Genomic DNA, 19286 nt, shown 5'->3' on the forward strand with positions numbered 1-19286 from the left:
AATATTGAATGGTGCTGGAAACATCAAACAGAAGATGGAAGCAATACACAGAGTCACTGTATCAAAAATAAGTAAGTGGTCAATGTTCAGTCATTTGAAGAGGTACCATATGATCAAGAACCAATGATATTAGACTAAGTCCAAGCAACACTGAATGCCCTGGCAAAAAACAAGGCTGCAGAAATTGATGGAATACAAATTGAAATCTTTCAACAAACTGATGTAGCACTCATCTATGTCAACAAATCTTTCAACAAACTGACGGTCACTCATCTATGTCAAGAAATACAGATAACAGTAACCTGGCCAACTAACTAGAGAAGATCTGTATTTGTGCTCATTCCAAAGAAAGGTGACCGAATGGAATGCAGAAATCATCAAATATCATTAATATAATATTTAAGTAAATTTTTGTGAAGATAATTCAAAAAAGATTGCAATATTATGTCAACAGGGAACTGACAGAAATTCAAGTCAGAATTAGAAAAGGATGCAGAAAAATGGAAATTATTGAAGCCATCAGATGGAGCTTGACTGAAGGTATACCAGAAAGATGTTTGCTTGTGCTTTACTGATTCTGCCAAGACATTCAATTGTGTGGATCATAATAAGCTATAAATAACTGTGCAAAGAATGGAAATGCCTGAATACTTAATTGTGCCCATAAGGAACCTGTACATAGACCAAAAGGTAGTTGTTAGAAAAAAACAAAGGGATACTGAGTGGTATAAAATCAGGAAAAGTGTGTGTCAGGGTTGTATCATTTCACCATACTTATTCAATCGGTATGCTGAGCAAATAATCTGAAAACCTGGATTGTATGAGGAGGAATGTGGTATCAGGATTGGTAGAAAGATTAACAGCCAGATGCCAAAACATTTCTTGCTAAAATATGTGAAGAGGACTTGAAATACTTACTGATGAAAATCATAGATTACAGCCTTCAGTATGGGTTGCACTTCAATGTAAAGAAAAAGAAAATTTTCACAACAGAAACAACAAATGACATCATAATAAATGGAAAACAACTGAAGTTGTCAAAAACTTCAATTTGCTTGGATTCACAATCAAAGCTCATGGAAAAAAAAGTCACAAAATCAAGTGTCATATTGCATTAGGCAAATCTGTTCTAAAAGATCTCTTTAAAGTGATCAGGAGCTAAGATTTCATTCTAAGGATTAAGGTGCCTAACCCAAACCATGGTATTTTCAACTGGCTCATATGTATGTGAAAGTTGTACAATGAATAAAGCAGACCTTAGAAGAAATGATGCATTTGAATTAGGATGTTAGCAAAGAATATTGACAGTAACACTAAGTGTCAGAAGAACAAATATATCTGTGTTGAAGGCAGTACAACCACAATACTCCTTAGAAGCCAGGATGGCAAGACATCTTCTCTCATACTTCAGACATAATATCACGAGAGACCAGACCCTGGAGGAGGAAATCATGCTTAGAAAAGTAGAATGCCAGCAAAAAAGAGGAAGTATCCCAGTAAGATGGGCTAACAGTGACAGCAACAATGGGCTCAAACATAACAACAATTGTGAGGATGTCACTGGACCAGGCAGTGTTTTGTTCTGTTATGCACAGGGTCTCTGTGAGCCAGAACCAACTCAATAGCACCTAACAACAACAACCACAAGGTAACATATACAATTACATTAATTCTGATCAATTTTCCTTTAGTAATTTGAATAGGAACGTATAGAAAGCAAAGCAAGGCAGGCACATTCCGAATTGAGACAGGTAATAGGAACTAAGGTGAAAAGCAGGGTGAATATAAACGTACTAAAAATATAGATATATTGTTGAAGGAAAGGAGGGAAGTGCACGAAAAATTCTAAATGAACAGAAAATTTTAAACTGTATTTTGCTAAATTTTTCAAATGAATTTTATAAGTGAGATTAACCTTAAATGCAGCAAATACCATCTTCTCCAAGTGTTGGGCTAACTTGTGTTTAATTAAAAGTTTGGATAGAAAACAATTAAGAACATTTGGAGTAGAAATAATTAACCACAGAATACAAAGTTTACATCAAACAAAATTTGGTACACTGATTCCTATAATCAACTCCTTAATATTTTTAACATGCTTAAATTGTTAATTTGACTGAAATATCTCAGTTTGGGAATGAAACAGTAAGGATGATCGCTCTCCTGGGGGTTCCCATTTTCTTGTTACTGCTGTCTTACACCATCAATCTGGTGCTGACTCGTAGCAACCCTCTATAGAGTTCCTGAAAGCAGATGATGGGATTTGAACTGTCAAACTTATGATTAGCAGCCCAATGCATATCCTAAAGCAACATGGCAGGGCTCAGGGTAGCTATTACTCCTATTTTTCTGAGGCAGAATGGGAATGGACACACCTCTAGGGTTCATCTAATTTTACTAGGTCAATTAAGAGAGATCCCAGAATGAAGTAGGAAAAACTGTGGACCTCAAACTATCTTGCCCAAACAATTTTCACAGGCATCTAGATCTGGAATATACACTGGAAATTAAGAAAAGGTATCAGTTGATGTCAAGTTGACTGATTCATAGTGACCCCATGTGTCACAGTAAAACTGTGCTTCAAAGGGTTTTCAATAGCTGACTTTTTGGTAGTAGATAGTTGGCCTTTCTGCTGAGATGTGTTTGAGGGAGATTTGAACCTTCAATCTTCTGTTTAGCAGCTGTATACATTTACATTAACTATTTGCACCAGTCAGTTAATGAGTACAAAACTTGCACTTATTGCCAAGCTAGTGACCCTTACACATAATTTTGATTTAGGTTATCATTACGTTTCCTTTTGTTATGTGAAATTCTTCCATTCACATCAAACATTATAGTAGGCAGAATTTATCTTCAATTTGTAATGAATTCTCCATTTATACTAAATAAGACCAGTCACACCCAAAGGCATAATCTGATATAGATTTTTCTAGATAAATCAGCATAGTTTAGGAATTGTTGTTGTTGTTAAGTGCCATCGAGTCGGTTCCGACCCATAGCGACCCTGTACAGGGTTTCTGAGGGTGTAAATCTTTACAGGCATAGAAAGCCTCATCTTTCTCCCGTGGAGCAGCTGGTAGTTTCAAACTGCTGGCCTTAAGGTTCACACCACGATTCGTAACCACTACACTACCAGAGTATGTCATAATGCCTTCCACTTAAACATTGAATAATATTCTTAATCAGAATGCAAACTAATTTTTAATGTTTCGCTCTGCTCTTAATGAGATCTTTTTTGCTGAAGTGTTCTGGGAGAAATAAACTAAGGTGTCTGGCACCTCAGAGCTCTACAATGCTGCTGAGTCTAGGCACTGACAAATGACACACTGATCCACAGTGTACAGGCTTCCCCTCCCTCTCATCATCTTGCAACTGAGCATTGTTACATTCCCTGCAGAGGAGACACAGATTTCATAGCAGCCATCCTTGCATAAAAGTGTGGGGGAGAAGGAAATGATCTTTAATCTACAGAAACATTTTGTTTATCTACAAATTGCCATAAAAGTGCATTGAGTATATTTGAATAAAAAATGTGGAAAGTTATTTTGGAAGTCATTGCTTTTAAAGAAAAACAGACATTGAGAGTCAGGAGCTAAGATTCAACCTTTTCAAGAGTAGTTGGAAGCTCCCTGCTTTGACATTCCTAATCTTTTTCTTGGCATTTTATGCCCACCAACTGCCTAATATCGGATGCATGCGGTTCTTCCCATCTGTTCAAGAGTCGTTTTAATTTATGTGGGCTTGCTAAGAAGATATTTAATGGAATATGAACAAGTACACTAATAAGCAGTTTATAAATTTCCAAGATTTATCTCATGAGTGAAATGGTTATTTTGTTATTAAAGGAGAAAGTGAATTTCATGAAACCAGGTGACATCAACTAAAGTGGATAGAAAAGCATTGGAAAGCAAGAACACTTATGGTAAATGTGACATATGTAAGCAACCTCATTAGAAGAACAGAGTCATAGTCTACAACATACTAAATTATTAATATGCCATGAAATCACATATTATCACATTGAAATACAGAATGAAAGTTTTGCTATGCAGTCTGCATTTCTAAAATTAAGAAACAAATACTCTAAATTATCAGTTTTTTTGTATGTGTGTGTTTTTAAGAAAACTATATCATGTATCTCTATTTTCAAAGGGAAGAAGAAGTCCCTTATACAAATATATAAAGCAATACAAATAAATCTAATTTCATATGTACTTAATGACTTGATGGCACTTAACAACAACAACTAAGTGTTAGAAATGTGCTTGGCAGACTCACGGAACAATTGGGAGCTCAGGGTACTAGAAAGACATACAAGGAGAAAAGGGATGCCCCCAAATCAAAATTAACTGCCATGGAATTGATTCCGAATCACAGTCACCCTGTAAGACCAAGAAGAACTGCTCCATAGGGTCTCCAAACTGTGACTCCTTATAGGAGTAGACAACCTCATCTATCTCCCTCAGAGAAGCTGGTGGGTTTGAACTGCAAACGTTATGGTTAATAGTCCAATGCTTAACCCTCTGAGCTTCCAGAAATAAGAGTTTGCCAAGGACCAGATAATTTAGAGCCTTTAAATCCTAGTAATGATTTAGATTTCATTCTCTATATTACAGGAGATCACTGGAGGGCTGAGAGCAGGGTACAGACAAGATTTTGTTTATTTTTTGAATGAATTATGCTGGTTGGTTAAGAATAAACCAGCCAGGATGCATGATTTTTAAATGTATTACTCTGCTTAGTCAAGAGTTCTGGTTGCATAGTGGGTTATGAGTTGGGCTACTAAGTGCAAGATCAGCAGTTCGACTCTACGAGTCACTTCACGAAAGAAAGAGGAGTCTTCCTGCTCCTGTAAAGGACTTTACAGCCTTGGAAACCCTATACAGGATTGCAAAGAGCTGAAACTGACTCTATATACATAACCACCACCACCACTCTGGTTGGCCAAGAATAAACCAGCTAGGACACATAAGGGAAAGAAGGAAATCAGCTAAGAGGCTAGATAGGTAACTAGGTGAAAGAAGTTTGGTCATTCAGACTTCCAAGAAAGACTCTGCCTGTACTTCTTCTAAACAGATCTGTTTGTTCTTTTGGCAGTTCATGGTACTTTCAATATTGTCCTCCAACACCTTAACATCTACATATTAGGTCGTATTTTATGTCAATCACATTTGAGATGTAAAAGAGAAAGAAGTGAGCAGAGCACAGTAGGACCTCCTGCCCCCAAGATAAAAGAGTTAGGAGTGAAGTTTGTCCATTGGGCCTAGGGTCCATGCATTATGAAGTTCCTAGAACCACAGGAATACTGATGCCAACATGTATGAAGATCTCCAGGGAACACTTGGCCCACAGATGCTGAAAGGATACAAGGACTATTCTCTGGAGCTGACAAAGAGAAAGCCTACCTCTAGAGCCGGCACTCAGAATTGTCCTAGATTGTCCAAGAATATATTTCTAGTTATTAAAGCCATCCACCTGTGATATTTCTATCTATAGCAGCATTAGATAACTAAGACAATTTCCAATACTGTAATTCCTGATGAGAGCAGGAAGCCTCATCTTTCTTGTACAGGGTAGCTTGTGGGTCTTAACAACTGAGTCCATAGTTAGCAGTCCAGGGCTTATCATATAGCACCGCAAGCGTTCCTGTCTTCAAGGAAAAGCAGAGGTACAATGTCGCATACTAGTTCAGGTAATTGGCAAGTGTTGTGAAAACATTTGTCCGCCTAGAGTGTTTTGAGGAATAATCATGAGACATATGGTAGAAAATAAGGATGGCCAAACAAAAAGGGTCAGGTGTTACAGACCACAGGTATTGGGGTGTTGAGGACCAGTGTCATGGACGAAAATTCCTGCACTTGGCCGCTCTCCGACCTGCTGGCCAGAGACCCTGTGGGCTCAAGGAAGTAACTTCCCGACATCCCGGGTTCATTGGCATATACGAACTCACTGTGGCTCTGTATAATTCTCTTTAGTCCTCTTAATTCATGCTATGCTTCGAACCCCTGTAACTGTAGCTTCTGAGAAAAGGGTTTCCTAGTGTGCCTCTCTCAATGTCTCCACTGTGTTAGCAGTGTGTAAGGTTCTGGGAACAAATCTCTCTGAGGAACAAACTCTGGCCACTGAACTAGTATGTCCAAACTGCTCTTTATCAAATTATTCAGTTATGTTTGATATTAACTTAATACGTGAACCCTTGATACCCATGGACAAATACTAAAACAAAAAATTGCTCCTAAAGCCGAGGCTGTAGAAAGTTCCAAAGGCAAGTTTGCTGGAGCCAGGCTGCCCAAGGAATTAACTCAAAGTAGATTGGTGACTTCCAGGTTTTTGTTTAGAGAACAAAAGGACTGCCTTCTTAAAACCTTCCAGGTGCAGCCCATTCACCTAGGCATCTGCCTTCCTCCTGCAAACCTGGCAGAGACACAGCGGGATTCCTTTCAATCCTTTTCACCTTCCCCCATCCGAGATTAGGTGCAATAGGTATGTAATTAGGCTTGAGAAACCAAGTTGCAGTCTTGGGATTTGAACCCGAAACGTGCCATATAATAATTTGCTGGAATTTCTGGAAAATTAAGGATGTTAGATTATCAAGACAATTTGTGATGTATGTTTTAGAATTTGTACTTGTAAATCCTTGTGTCCTGTGTTGAACGATTAATCACATTTCACTTCTGTACCCCGTCTTAACAAACCCCGCCTTCCTTTGTGTAAAGCTCCTCCCCGAAATAAAACTGGGGCACAGACCGAAGCCTGCATGCATTACGGCTTGCAGCTCAGGCAGGCATTGCAGTTGGCAAGGTGTGCAAACGGCATGCACAGCCACAATGTTAACAATGCAGGCTCTGTCTGAAGCCAGTTACGCATCCACCCTAGTTCCAGGGTGTCTATGTGTCTCTCTCTGTATCTTTGTGCGTATTCTTTATCTGTCGCTGTCACTGCCAGATCTCCCAACTTCGTGAACCAAACTCCCCTGTGGAGGCCGGTTCTCAACAGTCAGGTAACAGAATAAATGCTTAAAATCTGATTCTATAGATAGAAGAAAGTCACTGGATAGTTTTCTAAAATGAATCTGGCTGGTAACTTCCTAATTCCCAGCACACTCTATTAAAAAAGTACTGTGAAAAGCTACTTCATGGAATCCAAAGATAGAAGTAAATTTAGATAACTTTACAGAATGGCCAAACACCAAGAAGTTAAGCAGATTTCTAAAGAAAACACTACCATAAAGACCATTATTCACATGCACACACACACACACACACACACACACACACCTCACACATATGTATATTGAAAAAAAACCTCATTGCTTTTAAGTTGATTCTGACTCATCCTGACCCTTTATGTCAGAGTAAAACTGCCCCACAGGGTTTTAAGACTGTAATCTAGACAAAAGTAGATTGCCACAACTTTCTCAGAGTTGTGTGAGTGGATCCTGAGTTTGAACCATCACCTTGTAGGTTAGCAATGACGTTCTTAACTACAGGACCCCTGGGGTTCCATGCATATACCAACACACCCTACCCCTAAAAGTCATATTTTTTGTGGTAGTGATGTGTCACTTGGAGTTCGTTCTGACTCATAGAGACCCTGTATTGGGATTCTGAGGCTGTGAATCTTTATGGGTACAGAAAACTTTATCTTTCTTCCCATGGAAAGCAGGGTAGTTTCAAATTGCTGACCTTACCATTAGTAACCCAACACAGAACCCACTATATTAACAGGACTTTTTATCTATTTTATAATCTCCTTTTATAAAGTAATTAGTAGTTTCTAATGAGAAAAAAGAAAAAGTCAAAGAGAAAGAAATAAAAATCCAAATATTTGTTAGATATATGAAATATACATTCTCCTCAAAGATTTATAGACTATATTATTGTTGTTAAGTGTCATTGAATCGGTTCCGATTCATAGCGACCCTATATATGGTTTCCAAGAAGCGGCTGGTGGGTTTGAACCATAAAACTTGTGATTAGCAATCCAGTGCTTATATTACAGCTATCACATAAAAATTAAGCACTTTAGAGAATTATTCCCTTAGTACTTCATTGACTATATAAAGTGGAACATATCTTAAATCTAAAAACTACACAGCTAAACTCTATTTCTAAATAAAAACGTAAATGCTTGCATACTTGTTATGTTACATAATACTAAACTATTAGGCCTCAAAATTATAACCTAGATATTTGGAATTATCAGATGTGCTCATTACTATTAAGAAAAATAACAACTATTAATAAGATGATGTCCAAAGGTTATATGACAGAGGACCAAAGTATACAAGCACTTTTCTTTTCTACCTTAAATTCTGTGTTCGTAACTAAAATAAACATATGCACATGTGGATTGGGGAATCTATCTATGGTAGAAATATGCACAATAAAATAAACAGCCTATCAAAAAAGTGTACTTTTACAACTGTTGACCCTGCAGTTAGCAGCCCAAATGGTAACCCATTACATGATCAGAGCTCCTGTGAAGCTCTAGAAAGGGATGCAAAACATTCCCTATCAAATGCAAGGATACACTTGTCCTTATCCATTCCCTTTCCCCCACTCTGCAAATATACATCCATTCTGACGTAAATTTGGGGATAGACAACTTTGAACTCCTAATAAGTGCTTTTAACAAACGTTTAATTTTATTGAATATTTGTACAAGCAATCTGTTTTACATTGTAAATAAGTAATAGAAGATTAAATATATATTCATATAAGTAGGCCTTAGCGTTTACCATGAAGATGTGAAAACTACATGAGTATAGGGTTCCTTTGACTCTGCAACTGTTCTCCTAGGAAGTTTTGTTAAGGAAAATTAGTTTAAGGAGGATCTCTCTGATCCCTTTCCTTTCAATGAACTTTGCAGCCTTTCAGAACAGAAGAAAGAGACCAAGAAAATGTTTCAGCGAATTTTTACAGCTGTAAAAACTACTTACATGTGCCCTCTTCTAGGTCACCTCAGAGTTTTGTTGGATTTGGTGCAAAACCTCATGTAAATAAAGAGGACTGTTTCCTTGTCCTTTTCCTAAGACACCTTGAAGAAGGTGGCTATAAAACAACAGGATTGGAGCATGGGATTGAATACAACATAACAAATTCTCACTTATCACTTCTCTGTCATTCTGACATCAGTTTCTTCCTCTGATCCTCTGATCCTAGATCAATTCCCACAGGTTAAAGGATGCAGTACTCTAGACTGCCCAGTTGGCCCAATCCTCCAAAAGTGGGCCACAAGCTTGAGAGTCCCTGTAAACACTGGGAGTTCTGATCAGATGATTCTGAATTTGGAAGTTCACCCTATCCCCTCAGAATAACAGTCATATGTTCAAGGGATCCTCAGTTGCATCATTTCTGACCTGCTGGCTCCCACTATTCATGTAATTTTTGAAATTTGTGAGAATGACTCACAGAAAGTGCTATACTAAAGGGTATAGGTTTAAAATAGCAAAAATGAAACAAGCGAAGACACTCATACATAGGATACAAGGACACGCTACTGTGGGAATACATATTTTTTCTTCAAAAATTATTATAATCCCATTTATTGCATTCAGGTGACCTTTCTTTTTCTTTTGCTACTTCCTGAAGTGAATAAAGACTTTATGATCACTCTTTTTCCTTTGCTACTTCTTGGAGTAAAGACTTTATGATCTCTCTTTTTCTTTGACTACTTCCCAAAGTGAGTAAAGACCTTATGATCTCTTTTTCTTTGCTACTTCCCGAAATGAGCAGGGACTTGACAATCTTTCTTTTCCTTTTACTGTTTCCTGAAGCAAGTTGGGACTGTATGACCTCTCTTCTACTTTTTACTATTTCCTGAAATGGGAATGCATGCCTTAGATATTTGAACTAGCCAACTGGGTAAAGGAAAAGATTGTGTGGTCAAAACCCTAGCCAATGGGGTGGGACACAGCCTTAAGATTTGTGTCAGGGATTGAAAACCTGAGTGGACTGCCCACTTGGTGTGCTCGCTGGCTTGTTCCTGTACGGCTATGCGCAAGCACCCTACTTGCAGGAGTAAATTTTGCTTTGCCAAAGTAATTTAGTTTCACCAAATGTGTGACATCGGAATTCATTTCTAACAATTTGGGGACCCATCCAGGATTTCCCATTCCCTTTGGGAAGCAGCTTTAGCCTTCTCCTCTGAGGGAGATACATCCTGCTGCCGAGTCACAGTAGCCCTCGAGTGAGATCAGCTGATGTTTCCCAAGGAAGCGAAGAAATCTGTACTCTTGGCAAAGTGGGAAAAAAGGCCTACTTGATCATCACCATGTGCAACCAGGTAATTCCATACGTGGCTCAAAGGTAAGGAAAAACCACGGGGGTGGACAGTACTTTCTCTGGAGGTTGGGACATCCTGGAGGTTGTGTGTGTATGAATGAGATGTGCCCTGGGCACAAAGTGAGTGTGAAGTCCTATTCTGTGTTTCCATGACCACCTCATATGGCTTAAGGCAGTACTGAGTCAAAGACTCAATCCAAGTCAGAAGTTTATAATGACATGCCAATCACTAAGAGGGGTCCAATGTTTCCACGAGGGAAATAGCCAGAGACAGATGAAGCAAAAATAAAAGAGCGCAAGAAAACCTCCAAGTATAAGGGTGGGTTGAGCCTCTTTGTAAGAAAACACAACCAGGTAGCCAGGATGGGAAATAACACCCAGTAAAAGAATCTCTAGAGAAAATGGAACCAAAAACAAAATTCGCCCTGATAGTCCATCGGGATTAATTAATGTTAAAGTATTGGAAAGGGAACCCTGGATTAAAGGAAAGATAAAACAACAAATGGTTAGGAATTGCTATTTTATTTGGACACAGGAACCCATCTTCAAACCATCGGTCTTTTGCCCAAATTTGGCACATGGGAGGATTGGGTTTGTCAAGTCTTGATTGAATATGTGAATGATACAAGACCCGTGTCTCAGGAAGAAACTGACTATGCTCTCCGTTGGAGGCAGGGCCCAGTGTCCTTTTCCCCCTTAAATCTAATAATAAGGAAGGAGAAAGGGAAGAAGGAAAGTCTGCCCAAGAAACCAAACCACATTCATGGGATTCCCTTTCCTCCCTACCTCTCCCTTATAATCCTGCCCCCCAGCCTGTGTCCCAAGCTTCAGCTGATGAACCCATCCCCACCCTTGATCCTGCACTAACCTGCCCAAAAAGCACTCCCAATCCCCTTGTCGCCAACAAATACCCCTCTTTGACAAAACTTAGAAAAGAAATCGATCAATGCCAAAGGGATAGCCAAAATTTCCCCTTTCCTCCTATCCCTGAAGCTCAGTCTCAACCTCAGCCTCTCTTTCCACTGAGAAAAAAAGGGACTTTAGGGGGAAGGAGGACTTGGATTTGTTAATGCACCCTTAACTAGCTTTGAAGTAAGGAATTTTTAAAAAGACTTGAGATCATTTCTTGAGGACCCATATGGGGTCATGGACCAAATGGATCAATTCTTGGGTCCTCAGTTATACACCTGTCCAGAATTAATGTCCATCCTTGGCATTCTCTTTTCTGAGGAGGAAAGGGCCATGATCTGCAGAGCACCAATGGCTGCCTGGGAGCGTAAACACCCTGCCAGCCTCATGGTTTCAGCAGTTGATGTAAAATTCCCTAAGCAGAACCCCCAATGGGACAATAATTCTGCCACTCACAGAGGTAACATGAGAGACCTAGAGAGATGATAATAAAGGGAATCAGGAAGTCAGTCCCCCATTCCCAAAATGTATCCAAGGCCTTTGATGTGCAGCAAGGGAAAGATGAAGGGCCTGAAGAATTTCTAGAAAGACTTAAAGGACAAATGAGGAGATATGCTGGACTAGACCTAGAGGATCCTGTAAGGCAAGGAATGTTAAAGCTCCATTTTGTCACTAATAGCTGGCCTGACATTGCAAAGAAATTACAGAAGGTAGAAAACTGGAAGGCTAGGCCCTTGGAAGAATTATTAAGGGAGGCTCAAAAGCTATATGTAAGAAGAGATGAAGAGAAGCAGAGACAAAAGGCTAAGATCATGCTGCCCACCTTTGGACAGACAACCCAGGGGACAGCTAATAATCAAAGAGTCCCGGGGACCCAACCTCCACTGTTAGGATCAAACCAGAGATCCAGGAACCCAAAGTAGTTAGAGAAATAAGAGAAAACAGATGCTTTCAATGTGGAAAGGGGGAACATTTCAAAAGGGAATACCCAGAATGTGAAAGGGAAAAAAAAACAATCCCCCTTATGACATTTGACAAGGAATAGGGGGTCAAGGGTTCTTTTATGTTGATAAGTCCTACCAGGAATCTTTGGTAAATTTAGAGGTAGGGCCAGAGAGAGAAATTATAACCTTTTTAGTAGACTCAGGGGCTTCCAGATCATCCCCTTCTAACCAACCTCCTGGTCTCTTATGCTCCCCTGAGGATATTTTAATCTCAGGTGTCAAAGGAGAAGGATTTAGAGCCAAGATACTTGAAGAGACCACTGTTAAATTCAAAAAAAGAACCACCACTATTAAGTTTCTTCTGGTATCAGAAGCAGGAACGAACCTACTAAGGTAGAGATTTAATGACTAAATTAGATTTAGGTGTATATATAAGCCAAGAAAGAATTCATATATCTTTAAACTTCCTAACTCCAATGGGAAGAGAAACAAATTGAGCCCATTATGTGGACTAAGGAGGGGACTAGAGGAGGACTCCCAATATCTCCCATTCAGATTAAAATAAAAAATCCAAGAGAAGTCACAAAAAGGAAATAATATCCTATCCCCCTTGAAGGCAGATTAAGAACGAAACCAGTCACTGAAGAATTAATTCAAGACAAACTCCTCGAACCAATTTTACCAGTAAAGAAACCAAATGGGTCATATCTTTTAGTCCATGATCTGCGAGCTATGCAGATGTCTGAGGCATGTCTTGTGTGCCGCAAGGCAAACAAACGAGCCTGAAGGCAGACACCTCTAGGAGGAAGGAATCCTGGGTCACGACCCTTACAGAGCATTCAAATCGATTATACAGAAATGACTAAAATAGGAAGTCTCAAATACCTCCTTGCAATTGTAAACTACGTTACTCACTGGGTAAAAGCTATTATTCCTTTACCAGGGGCAACTGCCAACAATGTAGTTAAGACCCTTGTGGAAACTACTGTACCCCAGTTTCGTTTAATTGAGAACATTGACTCGCATAACGGTAGTCACTTTACTGCTAGTATAATCAAAGAATTTGTACAAACTCTTAGAATTAAATGGGAATATCACACTCCCTAGCACCCTCCTTCCTCTGGTAGAGTAGAAAGGGTGAATCAAACTCTGAAAAATCAGTTTACCAAATTAATTTTAGAAACCAAATTGGTGGTTGTGGTTATGTGCCGTGGGATCGGATCCGACTCATAGCCTCATCGTTCTCCCTCGGAACAGATGGTCGTTTCGAACTGCTGACCTTATGGTTTGCGGCCCAATTCTTAACCACTACGCTACCAGAGATCATTGGAAACCACGCTACCTTGGACTAAATGTCTTCCTATAGTTCTGGTGTGGCGCTGTGGGCTAATGCGTCGGACTGCAAAGTCGTTTGAACTGCAAGGTCACCAGCTGCTCCTTGGAAATTCTATACAGGGTCACTATGGGTCGGAATCGACTTGATGGCACTTAACAACATAGCCCTTTTAAAAATCCAAACGGCCCCTCGAAAAAACATTGACCTATCCCCATATGAAATGCTTTATGGGTTACCCTACCTATGCTCTACTACTGACCTTCCTACTTTTGAGACAAAAAGGATCAAAGTTTCAAAAACTATATACTTGGCTTGTCTGCCACTCTACTTTCTCTTAGAAAAAAGGGTCTCCTGGCGCAGACATCTCCCCTAGAATTCCCAGTACATCCTCACTGCCTTGGTGATTAAGTATTAATCAAAAGCTGGAGAGAGGAAAAATTGGAGCCATCCTGGGAAGGACACTTTCTGGTGCTTTTAACCACAGAAACTGCAGTCCATAGAGAAGAAAAAGGCTGGACTCATCACATATGGGTAAAAAAGCACGCCCTACTTACTCAAGAAAAAATGGACTGTGATTCCAGGACCTACTCTGACCAAATTACTTCTCAGAAGGACTTAATCATCTTTTTCTTTCTCTTTCTCCCCTTTACTGAAGGACATTTTACATTTAACATAACTCAGGCCATCTCTCCCGTGACTATTCAGTTTGATGCTTGTTCTATCATCCTGTGCAGACAAGAGGAGTCTCAGAGACAATTGTCTAATGTCAATAGATATCTCTGCCCCTTCAAAGCAGCAGGGCATAAATATATATATGATGCCTTAAGTCCTTGTAATGACTGGAACAATGTTTGGTGGACCAGTCAGTATCGGGGATGGACTTATAACCCACCTTCCAGACACTCTGTGAGAGCACTAAAGAACAAAATCCAGCTCGTATGAGGACCCACCCCACCCCCACTGTAAACCTTTACAATGCAACCCAGTACTCTTAATTATAGATAATCCCAAAACCATGACCAGAGAACCTCCAATAATAGGAGACATTGGGAGCCAATGTTACAGAAAAGGATCCTATAGGGGTCTTCTCTCTAAAATTAATTAGACAAAACTCAAGCCCTACCTCTAACTAAGGATAGAACTAAAACACAGAATCCTAGAAATGATTCAAATCTGGTACCCCCCTTAAATTCAGGAAATGACCCTTTCAAAGTGAAGATTACCAAAGGTAAAGACCTAAGACAAACTATAGCTACAGAAACAGGATGTGGGGATGTGAATGCTTGGTTGGAATGGATTGATTATTCTGTTCCCACTCTAAATAAGAGTGATTACTACACCTGTGTGACAGGAAGACCCGGAAGCCCAAGTGGTCCCTTTTCCACTCAGATGGTCCTCAGACACTCAGGGCATGCACTGTATGGTTGCTCTTTTTTTTTTTTAACTATTTCCTGAAATGGGAATGAATGAACACCTTAGAAATTTGAACTACCAACTGGGTAAGGAAACAGATTTTGTGGTCAAAACCCTAGCCAATGGGGTGAGAAAAAGTCTTAAGAATTGTATCAGGGATTAAAAACCCAAATGATCGCCCACTTGATGTGCTTGCTGACCTGTTCCTTCATGGCTACGCACACACACACACACACACACTTCTACAGGAGCAAATTTTGCTTTGCCAAGGTAATTTAGTCTCACTTAGTGTCTTCTGTGCAACATCGGAATTCATTTCTAATACTACCTACGCACATGACTTTCACCAACTAGAAGACCCATGGAACTTCAAAGCCCAGAGCCTTTATTAAGGGACTTCATTATGTATTGCTGCTAACCTCCAGTGTTAGCAAAATTATTTGAGCACAGTAACATTTCTAACTATACCATATGTATAATAGTCAATGGAACCATATTATTTGGGGGAAAATATGAAGAAAAGTAATAGTAATGTAATTTCTTTACCTTTATCTAAATAAATGACATGCTTTCAGTGAATAATGTGGCTTTTCACTTGACTATATATTTATCTACTTAATATCACCTAACTAAAATAAATGTGGAAATGATCTTCAGTGGTCATGTACCTAACAAAACTATTGTAGAAAATGTAGGCTTATCCTAGCAAAGTATTATAACTGAATAATTCATTACATTTCATTCATTGCTTGTCTTTTGCTCTCATTATCTCATTTGATTCACAAGAAAACTCTGTTCAGTTGGCTGGCCATTAGGTTTAGAAAGGTTAAATGAGTTGCTAGAGTTCTGGCACTGCATAATTGAATAAAGGGACCTAAATTCAAGCCATTAGACACAGACTGAAAACATTTTGAACTCATTTAATTGAACACTTTTATTTCACAGATGAGAAAACGCATGCTCAGAGAGCTGAGCTGTTTCCCAGCACAGTGAAAGGGACAAAACCAAGTCCATGTTCACTAACTTAAAACCCATACCCTCTCCACCAAGTCATGCTTTATATGTATAATCAAATCTAAAGGTTCAGGTAAACCAGAAACCCCATGTGAAGACAAAGGTTAGCTAGCTATTACAGTGGGTCAAATACTAGACATAGAGCAGCTTTAGATGGAACACTTGTGGACCACCTTTATTTCCCTTCACAATAAGAGTAAGCGGGGCCAAGGATTGCTACTATAAACAGTTATTCATGAAAGCTATTTCTAAAGTTGCCTCCTTTACCTATGGCAGATCAGAAAATGAAATACTTTTAATATGGTTTAGTGCTTTATGGTTTAATGCTATATAGGACAACTGTATAAATCCCAGAATTTAGTGACAAAAGAAAAACAACATGTCTTTTTGCAGTTCCCTTAGAATTAGTAAATAATACAAAATCTACCGAATAGTAATGGGTACACCAAGGAAATATGTACGTTAAACCTCAGGAAAATCTGTGTGCTATGAAATACCATAGCATATATTGTTGTCGTTGTGTGCTCTCAAGTCGGTTCTGACTCATAGCGACCCTGTATGGGGTTTCCGAGGAGCAGCTGGTGAGTTTGAGCCACCGACCTTCCTTATCCTACAGTGCCACACCAGGACTCCATAGCATACATAGAAAGTGTAATTTTTCATTTTCTTATGGCTTATCAATAATAAAATAAGAGTATGCATATTTACGAATTAGGAATTCTCTATTATGGATTATCACATTTATATGATTCCTTCATAAACAAATGCAATTAAAAATATGAGATTTCTTTAAAAGTTCAAATTATTCATAATAATCAAAAAAGTTGCAACTAAATATATTCTTACAAATTCACTTCCAAATAATTTGTTATGGTGAAGAACAGGAAAATAATACTACTACCACTAACAGTAATAATAATCATATGAGTTTCCAAGTCTAATTAGAAAGTTAAGAGACATATTCTTTCTTTCAATGAGTTCATTCATTCACTCAATCCTTTGTTTATTTAATCAACAAACATAATTTTTGGCTAAAAGTTCTTTGTATCCATATACATTATTGCTTTACTAAGAATTAAATACTATTTTTGGAATTTTCATGTCTTTTTAATGATTCTAGAATCACTTGGTGAAGAAGGACATTAACATTGCAATTTAAATATTCAAATGTTTGCTAAGAGTGTTAATGAAGTTCTTTATAAAAATATACCTAATATTTGAGTGGACAAACTAGTAATTTTTCCCTTGTAAAAGAAAAATCAGGTTGATGAGCTGCATCATTTATTTTTAGTTCCCATAATTGCATATTTTCATGAAAAACAAAATGGTTTTTTATCTACCTTATTTCTATTTCTTTGAAATTCAAACAAAATGTGCTCAATTTTTATAAATCTTGAAGATTTTGAGAAACATAAAAGTTATTTTCAATATATTCTCTTAATGATGCAAGTAACATAAAATGCCTCCCATGAAATTTAGAAAACTAATAATCTACATTTGGAGAGGAAAAAAATAAAATTATTTCTTAACTTTAATTGAAGTTTGGAATGAGTAACCTTATATAAACGTCCCTCACAAAAAAATCAATCCCACTGACATCAAGTTGATGATTCCAACTCAGAGAAACCTTACAGAGTAGAATTGTTCTTTAGGGTTTTTGAGAATGTAAATCTTTGTGAAAGCAAACAATGAAATGGCTGATAGGTTTGAACCATGTGATTAGAAGCCTAATGCTTAATCATATATAACCGATCTTATTCCTTTATAGGCATCCTGGTGTCACATTGTTGGTTAATGTGCTGGACTGCAGAGTCCGCTTGAACCGCAAGACCATTGGCTCAAGATCACCAGTTGCTCCTTGGAAACCCTCTTTAATTTCTAAAAAAAAAAAAAATTTTTTTTGTGTGTGTGTGATGAATATATACTTATTACAAATGCATAATGTTCTCAAAGACCAGAGATAATCCTCTTTCCAATGGCTCTGTCCTCACCTTTTATCATTCAATTTTTTAAAAACAATTTTGTAGAAATATACATAACAAAACAAACACCCATTCGATAATTTCTACATATGCAGGTTAATGTCATTGGCTTTATTTCTCATGTAGTGTCATCTTTCTTACTATTGCCACATGAATTGCTTCACTTCCATTAGCTTTTATTCTCCATACCCCTTAAAGTTCTCATCTGTGCTTTGAAGTTACTATTTTCAATGTAATTACACACAGATAATTACTTAAAAGGCCAAAATATCCCATCCTACTTTGATGAGTATTGTCTGGGATCTTAAAAGCAGCCAGCTAAGTTGCAACAATTATTCTCTCTATGTATGGAAATCCCCAACAAGATGGATTAACACAGTGGCAACAGGAATGCGCTGAAGCACAATGACAATTGTGAGATTGGTATAGGACAGGAAAGTGTCTCATTCTGTTGTGCATAAGGTCTCTATGAGTTGGTACCAACTTGGTGGCATCTAACAACAACAACAACATGTATGGAAGAAAGAAGAATGGTGAAATTTGAAGATACTTGGAATCAATTAGTCCAATGGACTAATGGAACATGTGGACATCAGTCTTCATGACTTTGAGAAGACTTCATGACTAGGAGAACTAGATGGAGCCTGGCTAGCAATACCCACTGCAGTAAAAGAGATCACATTAGCAGACCCTGACAGAGGGGGAGAAAATATTGAAGAAAACTCAAAATGATAAAAAAGACCAGGCTTACTGATCTTGAAGACACCAGAGGAACTCAAGACTATGGCCCTTGGCCATTTTTCAGGTATTGAACGGAACTCATCCTCATGACTCAATTTTCAGACAAGTGATAGACAGTTACATAGAGGGGACAACAACACCAGTGAAGTATGCTCATCATGGAATGGTCAACCATCCAGGATCAAAAGACAACATTTACCTGAAGACAAAATTCAGAAGCATTTAGAGGGTAGAATGGAAATAAAAACTACATTGAGCAAGTAGGATCACTGTTGTTACATGGAGGGGATTTTAACCATTGAGATGAAACAAAGTGTATTATTTGTTGAATGCAAAATTGATGATCTGCTTTGTAAACAATTCACAATAAAGTTTCTAAAAAAAAAAAAAAAAGAGTAAAGTGTTCAGTGCCAACATTCCTTATTAATTGAATGAAATTGTTTATTTGTTTAACAGAAGACGTTGTGGCATTTTTCCAGGTCAAAGATTAAAGAGTACTTCAGAACAAAATATACAGAGGTTCTCATAGTCTCAGTGGATCCAGTAAATCTGGTTTCTATAGGAATTTAAAGGAGCTCTGGAAGTGTAGTTTTACACTTAGTAAAGTTTTACACTTAGTAAAGTTTTGCTAAAGGTAATACAGAAACGGCTACAATCA

Source organism: Chrysochloris asiatica, unplaced genomic scaffold (genome assembly GCF_000296735.1).
Source record: "Chrysochloris asiatica unplaced genomic scaffold, ChrAsi1.0 scaffold00109, whole genome shotgun sequence".
NCBI lineage: Eukaryota > Metazoa > Chordata > Mammalia > Afrosoricida > Chrysochloridae > Chrysochloris > Chrysochloris asiatica.